We start from the raw sequence: 15,018 nt of genomic DNA, 5'->3' as shown, positions 1-15,018 counted from the left end.
TGAGGAAGTAAAGCATCAGACATTAAGACATCAAGACATTAATCAACACAATGGTTGGTTCTGGAACCATCAGAGGTCGTTGAGAATGTGTCTCAAACCAATCAATCAAGAAATGCTGGTTTCATTTGCCCCCTACGATCAAAAAACAATAGAATTCTTCTGCATGACTCTGTTTATTGAACTGGTTTGCCCTGTGGTTGCTGTGACAGCCCAGTCTCAACTGTGTTTTTGTTAGTGTCTGCTTCAATGTTGTTTGACCAGAATGCAAAATCAAGCAGGACAAGAAAGCTTAGAGAATAAAGACAGTATTCCACAGAGTGCTGTGGAAGTATTGTTTTAATCAATAATTAATATATTTTTTATTTCACTGCGAACTACTGCTACTAAATAGTACTAAATATACTATTAAATACTTTTTGTTATTCAAATTTATCCAGTTTAATTGAATGCGTACAGATCAGACAGACAGCAGTTTCTGCAGTGAGAGGAACCTTTTCGTGTTGTTTTCGAAAGGCAGTAAACGCTTGCTGCTTATGAGCCCTCCCACTGTGCACAGACACATCCAAAAGACATCAATTACATACATATCTTTGTGGAACATTCCTGTTTTTGCAACGTCTTTTTTAGACGTCTATTTAACGTTCACTTTTGACGTCCAAGTGACATCATAACAGGGTTGAAAATGAAAGTTTTTTTGGACATCTTTTCAACATCAATTGCAGACATACAAAGGACAGCTGCTTATGGGTCAGATTTCACTTTCATTGACTCACTCTCAAATTCCATCTAGCAGATCTCCTTTTGTCTTCTTGGTTGTACCAACCACTGGCTGCAAATTCTTCTTGTGACGCAGGCGCTGTACTGCATTAGCTATCTAGCCCTATCTATCTGGGGCCTGTCTTGTATTCACTTACAAACAGCTTTATTGAATAATGTGTTTTGGTCATCAAACCTTCATCAGGTAGGCTATTGTTCCAAGGTTTGAAGACCAAAACATGGTATACAATAAAACTGGTTCAAGTAAAGGCAGTGTGCTTGCTTGTGAGTGATCGAGACAAAACATCCCTTTCTACACTGCATGAGGGAACACTTAATCATCACAGTATAACACCAAGTCAGTTACACTTCAGGGATATCATCTGTCCATTGAGAAAGCACAAGTGATTGTGAATCAGTTTCACATGCTTTTGTGCAAATGAAAGGGACAACAGGTGAAATGGAGAGGCAAAAGCAGGATAACCTCCAAAAAGGGAATGGTTTTGCATGTGGTGGCTACAGATAATTGCCCTGTCCTTATCCTTCCTCACTGATTCTTCTTTAGTTTTGTGTTTGCTTGTGTCCTTGTCACTACTGGTAGCATGAGGCAGTACCTGCAGCCCAATCAGGTTGCACAGGTAGTCCAGCTCCCCCAGGATGGTACATCCGTACATGCGGTTGCCAGAAGGTTTGCTGTGTCTCCCAGCACAATCTCAAGAGGATGGAAGAGATACCAGGAGACCGGCCATTACACAAGGAGAGCTGGACAGGGTTGTAGAAGGGCATGACTGGTTTGGCGTTGGGTCAGTGATGGTCTGGGGAGACATATCCTTGGAGGATCACACAGACCTCCATGCCATAGCTGCTGTTGAGTGATTGTCAGACCTTACCCAAAGATTCCACTGGATGCATGTCCGCTGAGTTCCAGCTCCAGTATGGTTTTGCTCCATCGTCCGTCGTCCGACAACCCCCACTAGCTTTAGTTTTTACACAGTCATAATATAGTAATTCTCAAAATGATTCTGTATATTTCAGTGCCTGTTCATAGGAAAACAATTGCCTTTCTTCTCCTACTTGCAAGACTGTGGAGGAGGGGTAGAAGGAGCTTGAATTGGGTCCATCCACTGAACCAGCGCAGGCGTCAACAGGGGGATTTTTATCATCTTGTGGCTGAACTGCAGCTGGACAGTCAACGCCATCATCGTTATTTCCGCTTGAGTGCAGTGCAAATGGATGAGCTCCTATCACTCATTGGCCATGAACTCATCAGCTAATCTACCAACTACAGAGCTGCTATAGAACCCAAGCTGAGACTGGCTGTTGCACTGAGGTGAGCTTGAAATTTTATAGACAATAAATCACTGACCACAAGCTTAAGAAAAAATGTTTAATTTAGAAAAAATAAAAATAAAAATCTAAAGCAATGACAATCAGAAAAAAAAAAATCTACAAACTCTTTAATACAAATATTCAAATATAAATATAAAACCACAGCAAACAAAAACAACTATATACAACAGCAACTTGGCCTCACAGGTCCGTGTAGGGAGTGGCACTCTCTTCCCACTGTGGGTCGTCACTGGACAACAGCATTTGCATGAACGACCCTGGATTCATCTGCTGGGTTTGGGGGGGACCCTGGTGGAAAATTCCTGCCCTGGCCTAGGGCATTGTAAAGTGGGGGTGGGGAGAGTTGGGGCAGGTTGCCACACACTTTGTTGTTGTAGGAGTAATGTGGGTGACTGCTGGGGTGCAGTGCTGCTCTCCAAGTTCAAAATTGCAATTTTGGCTTGCTGCCTCCTATTGTGGTCCAGTTTATTTAAGAGGGACAAGGCTCAGAGCAAAGTGATGTGACTCATCCAGCTCAGTTTCTGGTTTTGGAGCTGGTTCCTGCAAAACAGAAAGGAGTCGCTCTTCCACCAAAAAAAGAAATGATGGAGAAGTTCCTACCAAGGCAAAACATGTCGTCATCTAAGCACCACCACTGTCCGGCCAATATTTCAATTATAAAAAGACTTACTAATTCAGGTGCATTCAGGTGGGAGACTTTGGGAGAACAAGCGACGGCAGGGTGTATGCAGGATCAGACTTGGGAAGAGGAATGGAGAACAAGACACTACATTTGCCACCTAGTACCTCTCTGCCTGGTGCTGCTCACCTAGGGATGTGCCTTATGCCATGGTGGCTGACGCAGCATTCCCTCTGAAGCCCTACCTAATGAGACCCTACCCTGGACAGAATCTCAGCCACAAAAAGAGGATTTTCAACTACAGACTCTCTAGAGCGAGGATTGTGGTTGGTTGACAATGCTTTTGGCATTTATACATCCCGGTTGAGAATTTTCATCGCAGGATTAACCTGCACCCCAAAAATGTTGACACGCTTGTGATGGCTGCCTGCATCCTACACAATTTCTTCCTTGCCCCTACTGAAAATGTGAGGCTGCTGGAAGAGGCTGAGGAGGTGGGGAGACACATGGCACCGGTGAGAAACATGGGAGGATACAGGGCTTCAAGAGAGGCTTGTGCTGTGAGGGAGTGCTTTGCTACTTTCTTCAACTCCCCCCAAGGCATTGTGTCAGGGCAGGACAGGATGGTGTAATGACTTCAAAGACATTACTATGGACAACTGTAGATGTCTGTAAATATTTATTGTTTTCACCTGGTTGGAGGTTGCTTGTTTTGTAACAATGTAAATAATTGTAAAAATGTGAGTGATTAGTACTGAAAAAAAAATTTGCTTGAGAAATTCTTGCCAGCCCCCTTCCCAACATTTACAAGTGTGAAAGTAACACCCTCCTGTGAAAAGAGGTCAAGATAAAGGCAAGGTAGAGTGCAAGTACAAGACGTCCCCCCACAGAAACTACTCTCTAGAAACCTGTTGACTCCAGGCCTAGCCCTGCCCATTATGATGTTTTGATGATGTAGTTACGTGAAATATGATCTGGCGTCAACACGGAGTGTTTTTTAAAAGTAACTGGATGTTTTAATGTTGTGTCGGTGTCTGACTTCCTGTTTTGCTACATTTACTCTGTGCTGAATTGCTGTGTTGTGCTCCGGCATCTGGCAGAAATAGAAGCCCTGTGTATCTGCTCCGGAGGGCTCCGGACTGCCTGAGCTGGGACGGAGCAGGTACGCAGCGCAGCGGAGCCAGTGGAAGTTAACACATAAACTAGAGTAAAACTCCACTGCCATGACGGAACAGAGCTGGACCGGACAAGTATCTGGTGGAATCGAGGGGTTACGCTGGTGCAGTGGGCCCTGGGTTCCTCCTGGTGCAGGACAATGCCTGGCCTCATGTGGCCAGAGTGTGTAGGCAGGTCCTGGATGACGAAGGCATTGATGCCATTTACTGGCCCTCTTGTTCCTCTGACCTAAATCCAATTGAGCACCTATGGGATGTTATGTATTGGTGCATCAAACGCTGCCAAGTACCGCTACAAACTGTCCAGTAGCTAACTGATGCCCTGATCCAGGTCTGGGTGGAGATCCCCCAGGACACCATCTGCCGACTCATCAGGAGCATGCCCAGATGTTGTCAGGAGTGCATATAGGCACACAGGGCCATACACACTACTGAGTCACATTATGAGTTGCACTGATGAAATTAACACAAGTTGGATCAGCCTGTGAGTTCAACTTTTGACTTTGATTCAGCTCTCAATGGGTTGACGATTTTGGTTTCTTTGACCGTCATTTTGTTCTCAATATAAAAAGGTTGTATGTAAACAGACGTCCAAAAGTGGTGCTACCACGGGGCAGCCGTATCTAATGTTATAGTTGTGATACCACAGGACACACGTCTTTAATGTTATAGTGGTGATACCATAGGACACACATCTCTAATGTTATAGCGAGGTCATTAACAGTCAGTCTCCAACAAGTCGCTAATAATACGTGTATGTGTCACTCCGAACATGTGTGTATACGTGTACATGTGGGTTAGTAGAGAGAGAGAGAGAGACAAAGACAAAGAGAACTAACGCTCAAAGCGTAACAAAGAGGGAGAACAGCTGTGGAGACACAATACTCGCCTTCCTATCACTCAGTGGATGGTGAACAAACTCAGGCTCGAATCACCTTCGGCTGATCCTTGATAGGAACGCAGCTTATTGTATGCTCACACAGCGGCAAAGCTAACACTTTAGCTCCACAGAGTAGAGAGGCTCGAATCCTGAGTCGAACCTCTCCACTTGATGAGCACAAAGAAAAGCAAGCAACAGACATTGTTTTACAGCGTAATACTCACAGCAAAAATAAAGGACGCAGCGGTCCACAAACTCACAAACAATGTAGCTGAAAATCATACACTACGCGCTAACTTCTCGTGTCTGCTCAGACATTATTTAAGCCTGCATGTATTCTTTAATCCAGCTCACTTCCTCGGCATGGATTAAAGGCGTTGCAGTGTCCTGTGGTGGCTCTTCAAACAGCAGAGTTGATGTGGGCAGAGAAAACGGGTCAAAGCGGGCATTTTCTGAGGTTTTACTGAACCTGTTTTGAACACATCCATAGACGTCTAGGAAAAGACCCAGTCAGACGATCAGATACCAAACCTGTTTTGAGCGTCCACGGACATCCAAGTGGTTCTTAACTCAGACATTTAAATATTGAACCTATGATGCATGTCCACAGACAACCAAAAGGGTTCCTAGTCAGACGTCCAAATATTAACCTGTCATATGTTTGCTGGGCTGGCATGTCATTTTGCAGGAGCACTCTGAATGCCTTGAATTAAAAAAAAAAAAAACAAGTTAAAAGAAGAATTATAAGCCTTGAACTGACCATCATCCAGGTGAAGCTCCTGAACGAGCTGGCTATGGTTTCTCTTCGGTTTCTCCACTCCATTTGTTTGTGACCAGCGTACTATTTAGGAACAGCTTCTCAGCTTTAATTGGAAGCACGATCTAATATTGTCATGTTGGTGTTGTTCCTTGAACATCACCATTAATGTTGCAGCTGACCAATCATGTTTTTGTAATGTCATAGCATAGCACCTTTGGGGAAAAGACTGGATAAATAACCCTTTGTAACACAAGTTTAACCTTTTGAAGGGTCTATTTGAACTAAAACCATATCTTCCTAAACCTAACCAAGTATTTCTGTTGTCCAAACCAAACAGCAACAGAAAACAAAATTATTAGTAACTTCGTGTACAAATAATAGATAGTAGGATGAAACAAATTTGCCAAATTGCACAATATATGAATTTCTACATAATGTTTCTTTATTTATGCATGTTGTGAAGACCTTTTTGCCAACAATGGCTAAAGGAAATCAAACATCCTGTACTGTACCCTGACGGATGAAATGAATGACAGATGCATTGGATATATCTGCTTTGCGTTTGAATTATGACGTATCACAGCCTTGTACCTTTTGTGTTCTCGTTACAGGAGAGGATGCAGTGGCCGCCTTATTAGATGGGTAGTGTGTTTGTTAATACTGCACTACAGATTGAATGATGATGTTCTCACTGGGTCAGACTGACTGTAACAAACATGTAAACAACACAGTAATCAGCCGCATCAGAGATACGGGTGAACACAAGGTGTCTTATCTTAACCACGCTGTCACCATCGTCAGTACCACACACTCTAACTGTCACACTCACAACTCACCTGTTTGGTTTAATGAATGAATGGAAAGTTACTTTCCCATTCATGTACTTCACCGGGAGAATTACTATACTATGTATTGCAGTCAGGCAGCATGCTAGTCTGACCCACAATCTGAAAGTAAGCAATATAAAGAAAGCAGAGAGGGCACAAACATTTGACAGCTCATTTGACAAAATAACAGACCCCAAAATGACAGATGAAAGCACATTTAAGTGTCAGTACAATGTTCTTTGTACTCCAAAATTTCATGCTAAGGCTGCAATGGATGTAGGAGCAAGATGATCAAAGTTCAAGGCACACTGTCATGATGAAGTAGTATTTCTCAATTGTATACATACTGCAGGCAACAGTATGTACTTGGTAAGGGCAGCTGTAGTATGCACTAAAAGTAAAAAGAAAAAGTATGCGATTCAGAACGCACCCTGTGTTTCTCCACTCATTCAGGTTTTTCCTCCTCTTTTTTCACCCAATTCTATTTTCACTGAACACATGAGGCAGGCCTACAATACTTTTGAAGCTTCACCGACACTTGATAACACTTATTATATTGCTGTGTACAGTATTATTGGACAATTTAAGGTAGTGATCATTGTGTAATGGACACTATAAGTTTAGGCACCAGTTTTAGCACAAATAGCCATAGCTTAGCAACTTAGCAAAAAGACTGGATACATTTAACCTTGTGAAAGGGTCTATTTTAACCAAAACCATATTTTCCTAAACCTAACTATTTTTTTTTGTCCCAAAAAAAAGCATCAGAAAACAGAAAGGGAAATGATGAGTAACTTAGTGTAATAGACAGTATAATAAAAAAAGTGAGCCAAATTGCACAAAATATGAATTTCTACATAATGTTTCTTTAATTTATTCATGTTGTGAAGACCCTTTTGCCGACAAAGACTAAAGGAAATCAAACATCCGGTATCGTAAGGGACACTGAAGGTTTAGGCACCAGTTTTAGGAAAAGATTACGGTTTGTGTTCAAATGAAGGTGTGCTCTCACACACCGATGTGGGTAACTTACATCAGTCCTCAAGGCAATACAGAGCTTATCAGAGCTTTTCCATGACAACAGTGTTTACTAAACAGACATGGCATGTGTGGATGAATGTGTACTGCTGCACCTACGGCTGACAAGGAAGAAATAAGAAATAGAGAGAAGGTGATGAAGTGTCATAAATATGTTGACACGGACAGACGTGTTCGGCCAGAGCTTCATCAGACTGCTCAGCTGTGGTTGTTTTGAGGCGTACTGCTCTCTGTTATTGCTTCATGCTGTAGCGTCTGTGGGCTGCAGCGCTCACACCACCTGCTTGGGTTATGATGATAGGTGACACACTTACACAGGAGCTTGAAGTGTCTGTGTAAGCGTACCTACTTGGACCATGTTATTTCTCTCACACCACATCACTGACAGTAAACGTACATATGGGTTGAGGTAAGCTGCACCAACGGCCTATGTGGTCAGTTTTCTACTGCGGTCAAGCCATCATTCGCAATTGCATGGTCAAATGAGCCGCACCTATATTTCGAATGCACAATTCATGTAACATTTATGGTAAATGCAACGCAGCGGTCTGTGGAAAGTCTTCAGGGTACAGTCTCACAGGTATTGGACAGATGTCACAGGAATACTTTCTAGACACTAAGGCTAATGAATTACCACTCCTTATACTACTTGCACTACTATGAAGTACTTTTACTGCATAGTTTTAAAATAATCCAGGGTCAAAGTTCATCAGAACAGATGACATTTTCTTCATAAGTACTTCATGAAACCAATCATTCTGGAATCAGTACTTCTTACATTTCTTGCACAAATACTATGAAGAATGGCAGCTGGTTTGACCGCAGTATTTTACCGGTGAGTATGGGCTGGCACAAACAGCTACAAATGCACTGAACAATTATCAGAGTGTTATGGGACATGATATTACACAAACAGGTGCAGGTCCCAGTCTGGGAGGTCCCGGATCCTGTCCGGGCAGGATCTGGCACAAATTAAGCCCTGGTTATGACCCTGCAGGATGTACATTCATGAAGATGGCTTACAGTCATAATTGCTCAAACTTGTGATGTGTGATAAAACTGCTCAGCACACCTGCACACCTGTGCACTAATCATGTTGTTTAATCAGCATCTTGATATGCCACACCTGTCAGGTGGATGGATTATCTTGGTGCTCACTGACACAGATTATAAGAAATTTGTGCTTAAAATCTGAGATAAATAATTATTTTGTGTGCACAGAGAAAGTCTCAGATCTTTTACTTCAACTTGTGAAAAATGGGAGCAAAAACAAAAGCTGTGTGTTGACCTTTTTTAAGTGTAGAACATAAACAGATCTTCACAAATGGAAGCTATCAGGACAGTTAAAGATGTAAAGTTTGTGCTCAGGGGAGTAAAATACGAACACATACTGAAGTCCTGTTAAGTCCTGGATAATGTCATTTTTCAGATGTGTATGAGCTGTCATAAGTCCCAACACTTATAACTATGGCAAGAGAGGATACAAATACACCAGTAAAAATTACTTTATTTCATGAATTGTTGCATTTTTTACTGACATAATTAGACCATGTGTTCATTGATGAATACAAACAACAAATACAATACCACAGTGATTTATAATGACTTCATTTTCTGGGACCAGTATGAGCTACTACATGTTTCATGTGGGTACTGTACAAAGATTAACCATCTCTTCTAATTAAAAGACAGTGTTTAAATACAAAACTGAATCTGTGTTGAAACTCCTTCACTCCTCCTGAGGTAAGCAACACTCCTTCCACATAGATAGATAGATTACTTAGTAATAAATTACTAAAAACAGATAAAAACACAGCAGTTATTGCACATAGTTATTGCCTGAGGGGAGGATGGGGAACAGGGAGTGTCCGGGGTGCGAGGTGTCCTGCTGGACTAAGGACGCAGCCCTGGGGGAGGCCGGTGTATGCTGAGTGATGCTGGAGGAGGTGTGGTGGCTGATCCTGAAGCACTGGGTTCTGTTGGTGGGGAAGTCCTTAATCCACCTGCAGAGAAGGTCTCCCAGACCCAGTGTTTGTAGTTTGTCAGTCAGTTTTCTGTGTAGTGGATCTATTGGTCCTGTATGCAAATTGGTGTTGGTCGAGGTCAGGAGGGATGCATGTCTTAATGTGGGGCAGTACCAGTCTCTCGAAGCATTTTCATAATCACCGACATGAGGGTAATCATTCAGGCTTGTGATGGCTGAGGTTTTGGGTACAGGGATTATGGTGGCAGTTTACAGACATCTGCCTCTCCAAAGGTCTCATAAGCTCTCTACTCTGGTCCTATGGAAACTGCAATAAAAGGTAATATTTTGTTAGGTTTAAAAACAGATGTCTTACATAAAGACTGCATAAAGAAAATATATGGCCGAGGTTCATCTTTCCTCTTTATTTTGATGGTGTCAACTGTACATCCACAGATGAACAGTTTATTAATTGTAGCTTTAGTTTTTACTCACCAATTATAGGGATACATGACATTAATTATATTATTTAGAATATTTCTTTACTTTGCAGTCTGTCTGCATGCACAAACACTGCTGGTAACATACATTTGTGAACACAGACCACACTACAGTTTAATACATCAAAATTAATATCAAAAAACCCCTAAGCCTCACTTATATGACTGAGCAGGGTCCAGTTAACTCACTTCTAGCATAATTGAAGGCATTTCACACGACTTAGATAGACAAATATTAAAATGATGTGCAAAACAGCTGATAATAACAAACGAGTAACGTTAGCATAACGTTACAACAGCTGTTTAGCTACAAGAGCTACCAACTTTACCTGCAAACAAAATAGCATTGTTAGCATTGGCTATGTTTCGAAGTTAACAGCTAACTACGTTCCTGGCAGGTCAACAAAATTAAACAGTGTTTGGTTGGAGACGTTTGGTGGATAAGGTGAACAACAAAAAAGTTTGACTTCATGACGACTGCAGCAGCAGCGGCTCGGTCTACGTCTCAAACATGGTGTGTTTACTAGTGGTGGGCGGATCGATCCAAATATCGATAATATCGATACCAACGTTGGTATTGATATTGATCAATACCAGTGTAATTAGATCAATACCTTAGTTTCAGTCTCTCTCCTGTATGCACTGCTGCAGTTTCATCAAAGAGGTGACCTGGCTGTCCCCCCTTTCAGTCTGGCAGAGAATATCCAGGTAGATAATAGAGGTGAAAGTAATGTTTTAGTCATCTTTGGCATTAGTTAATATTAATTTTCAAAGTGCAACTGGTCATTTGTTACTTTAGCCAATTTAAAAAGTATAAATTATGCTAAGACCTTGATATAATACATTTATCCCATTGAAACATGTTCTTAAAATGAATACATTTACTGGAATTGAAACAAATATACTAAATATAATATGGCTCAGATTTGATTGAATATAATTACCCTTTTGTGTTAACTGTGAAAGAGATACTGCATGATTACTATATTTAAACTACAAGTAGATGTGCTACAGACTTAATTATTTTATTATTTCACTTAGCCAATTCCCCAAGAGCGGTGGAGATTATGAGGAGCCTGGCAGAAATGATTGTGAAGGACCTGCAACCTCCAGACATGACAATGTATGGGGAAAAATTCTTTTGTTACTGTTCTATTGTTTCTGAACAAAAACTTTTATTATGATAATAAAGTATTTTCTATTTACCTATAAACTTACCCTAAACCCAAATTCTGTCCTTGGTTTTAACTAATTAATAATCCAAAGGAAAAATCACAAAAACACTTAAAGGTCATGAAAATTCATTCAGATTTAGCAATTTGATGATGCATCCACCTTAATTATTAAAAAGTATCAGTATCGGCGATACTGGCCCTGTATTTACTTGATATCGGATCGATACCAAATCTTGCAGTATCGGACACCACTAGTGTTTACTTTGAAAATCCTGGTGATTATCTCTCTCAGTTGTGGGAAAGTGGCGGAAATATCACTGTATAACAGTTATGAATTATCTAAATTATGTAGGCTATTTGTTGTTAGGTTGTATTTATTTCATTTCGCTCTCCTTAAACTGACAGCTCCGGCCAACACGCTTCAAAACGCCCAACTTTTACTTTGAAGGTTGTTTCCGGCACTCAACTTCCTTTTTCAATGTTCATTGTACAAGTTGGATAAAGGAACAAGCTGCATTACACGTCTTACGACAATGAAATAGGAAATACCCCCCAAAATGGGATGTTGCATTATACAACGTAAACAATGCAGATTCATTATACTTCATGCACGGACCTCTCCTTTACAGTCTGCCTGTTAGATGATGAGATTGTAGTCAGTCATGTGGACAAATGGAAATGAGGTTGTTTGACAGTGCCCTCCAAAATGAATGTGACTGTTTCTTAAAAGACTTATGTGAGCAGCTTACACATAGTAAGTGCAATACTTTGATTAATTAAAGAATTAAAAAGTATTTAATGAAGCCATCGGTGGATTGTAGAAGTTAATGTTGGTACTCAGGTTACAGTGATTAGCTTTTTATTGCAGGAGGGTCATGATGAGCCTGAGGGACATGTGATAAATGTTGGACAATGCTGTCCTCTGGTGGTGCCTCACAGTAAAACATGTTGCTACAAACACTAAAGGACCATTTCACTTGTCAGCAGGAGTGTGTGCATGGTGCTGTGACTCTTTCTATTTACTTTATGTTTATTTCCATGTGTGAATCATTAGAGCAGAGCAGTGTGGCAACTTGGACATGTACACTAGAGGTGTAGACAAAAACACAGACTAACAGAGAACTGCGTCCTTGGCAGTCAGCCTGTGTGTTGTTCATCTTCATGTCCTGGCCTTGGGGTCAGGGAGTTCTTGCACAACAGATGAGCTGAGAATATCAGAACACATGGTGACATGACATTTATATTCAATCTGTGATAGCAGTCCCACCATTCTGAGCAGGTCAACATTCATTAAGTCAAGGCCATCAAATATCGAAGGAGGTAGAGGACAGAAGACACTAATCTAACAGGGACAGGTTACTGAACAGTAAAGTCAAATATTCAGCAGGTGGTGGGCTGCAGTACAAATTCAGAATGTGCATGTTGCTAATGAATTTACAAATAAATAAACCCAACACCTTTTCAGGTTTCTCACTGGTAGTTTCCTCTATCAGGGTATGTTCCCCAGCACAGTCTGATCCTGGAACATCACTGTAACTGGCCGATTGTATTTTAGTGAAAAAGAAGCACATGAGAGAAGTTATTCTTTCAAACACGTATTTAACATTCAGTCAAAGGGTCTATTTTAATCCAAACCATGTGTCCCAAAACCAAACCAAGTGTTTAACTTCCTTAAACCTCAGCGAACTGTAACACCAAAACTGAGAAGAAAAAGAAAATAAGTGAACTTAGTGTAAAAATAATAAGTGAACAGTACGTGTTCCAACAGCTGTGCTTAATGACATTCAGCCACAGCTTGCTGCAGAAACATTTCCTCAGTAGAACTGATGGTCCTTGAACATCATCATTCATGACAAAGCCAACATGATGACAGTTCACAGTAAGTACCTTATATGTGAGAGGAATTCATAACAGCAAATATACAAATGAAATACAAACAAAAGTCTCAACATTTTAAATGTAATTAAGGAACTATTTAGAAAAGAACAAATATAATTAAAACTGCAAGCAGTGATGAACGGGCCCTTGACCCATGTACGTCGGCTGTGGCGCTGTTGGAGGGCATGCCTAGACGTCCGCTCGACCGTTGCCTGTCAAAAGGTTCCTACCTAAATGGGATACATGTGACACCAAATGCTACAGTGCCACCTAGGGGACTATTTGTGTCCAACACACACCATACATGCAAAAGGCTCCTACAATGGCCAAACATCGCAATTGACCACACCACCACGCCCAGTACGTATAAAGGACACAAAAGCAAATTAAAGTACGCATGAGTTTGAACCTACGTGTCAAATTTGGTGAGTCTGCGAACATCCTAAAGTCCTCTAAACAGTGTCGGAAAAATGAAAATCGCCGCACGCCATTCAAGATGGCCAACAGAACACTGACTACATTTGTCCACAGCAGTAAAGCAGGAATTACTTTTCATTTCCACATATGCAGTGGAGTCTGCTTGATGATTTTGCCATCAGAGTGTGTAAGTGTAGGCTCTGTGTATCCTCCAATTTGATGTGACAGTGTGAGGCTGCCAATAACTGTCTACATCTGAAAAAAAAAAACACAGTTCACTTTCACCAAAATGAACTGATTCCTCCTCCTCATCGTGAGTCATTGTAACTATTACAATATATTTACAGTCACTGAATTAAAACTGTAAGATGAATCTATCCCATCATCACAAATAAATAACAACCCAGGGATCTAAAATGTACAAGCAATAATTAACTAAATGAGAGATGTCATCATTTCTTCATCATGTCTTCTTTTGGTCTGAACTGAAACAGATGTTGAGTTACTCACAGCTTCACCTTTAACATGAAGGTCAAATAACAAACACAAACTCAACAAGGCAGGAGAGATTTAAGATTGCTCTCTGCTCTTTCCCTTCCTGTTCATCAGCAGCTACAGAAGACTGACTCATACAGGACAGAAGATTGTACAGATTATATCATTACAATGACCACAACACTGCATATATGATATGGTCCAACAGGCTGAACTCACTGTCAGTCCAACCAGCTTGGTCCTGTGAGCCACTGCCCAGGCGCCCAAGCTCCTCAGGAGCCTGAGCTCTTTGTTTTCATGGTGGGACATTTTATTTGTGATCATTTCATTGGTTGAAAATATGTTTCATATTACTAACTGAACCACTAAAGTGGATTATGAAGTGAAATGATGGGGCCTGTGTTGTTTTTACCTGACCTGATTCATCAACCATACACAGTCATTACTGAACCACTGCAGACGATGCTGAGAGAGGAGACATGGGGAGGTGTGTTGGGGTCCTGGGCCCCTGGTGGGTTCACCTTCTTACTGGTTTCAACAAATGATGTTGATCACCTCAATTCTGTCTTCTCTCCCTGATGATCTGGCACGCTGTGTGATTGAGAATTGATTTTAAGGTTTCACTGATCACTTTTAAAGCTTGTCTGTGTCTGGACCCAAGACACACACATACACACACACACACACGAGCCTGTTGGCAGCTGCAGATCCTCACATGTGGTTTGTTTGCTTGTGGATGCTTTTTTTTTTTTTTTTATCCTTTTCAGTCTTTTTATCCTTTTACACTTTTCATTGTTCTTATCTTTTTATATCTAACTCCGCATATTTGATGTTGTCTTTTTTGTGTGTTTTTTTAAACTTTTTAGTTAAAGTTTTAAGTTTAAAGTTCTTAGTGTGTTATTTCATCTGTTACTCTGTCATCTTAAATGTCCTGCTCCTGCTTCGTCTGTTAAATCGTTTTGTCAAATCTGTTTGTAAAGCTGCTAAATACATAAAGTTATTATTACAAATTATGAATCTGGCCCTTGTCTACATGTAAGTGTGATTCAACATGGAATAGATTCAAGAACAAATTAAAACTGCAAGCAGTGATGAACGGGCCCTCGCAGTCCACGCGCGTCGGGGCGTGCTGCTGTCGGGGCATGGCGCTTATCCGGCCCCATTGGCCGATTACTGTGTATGTGT

The sequence above is a fragment of the Pagrus major genome, chromosome 22 (assembly GCF_040436345.1).
Source record: "Pagrus major chromosome 22, Pma_NU_1.0".
Taxonomy (NCBI): domain Eukaryota; kingdom Metazoa; phylum Chordata; class Actinopteri; order Spariformes; family Sparidae; genus Pagrus; species Pagrus major.
The sequence above is the reverse complement of the archived record's forward strand: the minus strand, read 5'-3'. Positions refer to the sequence as shown.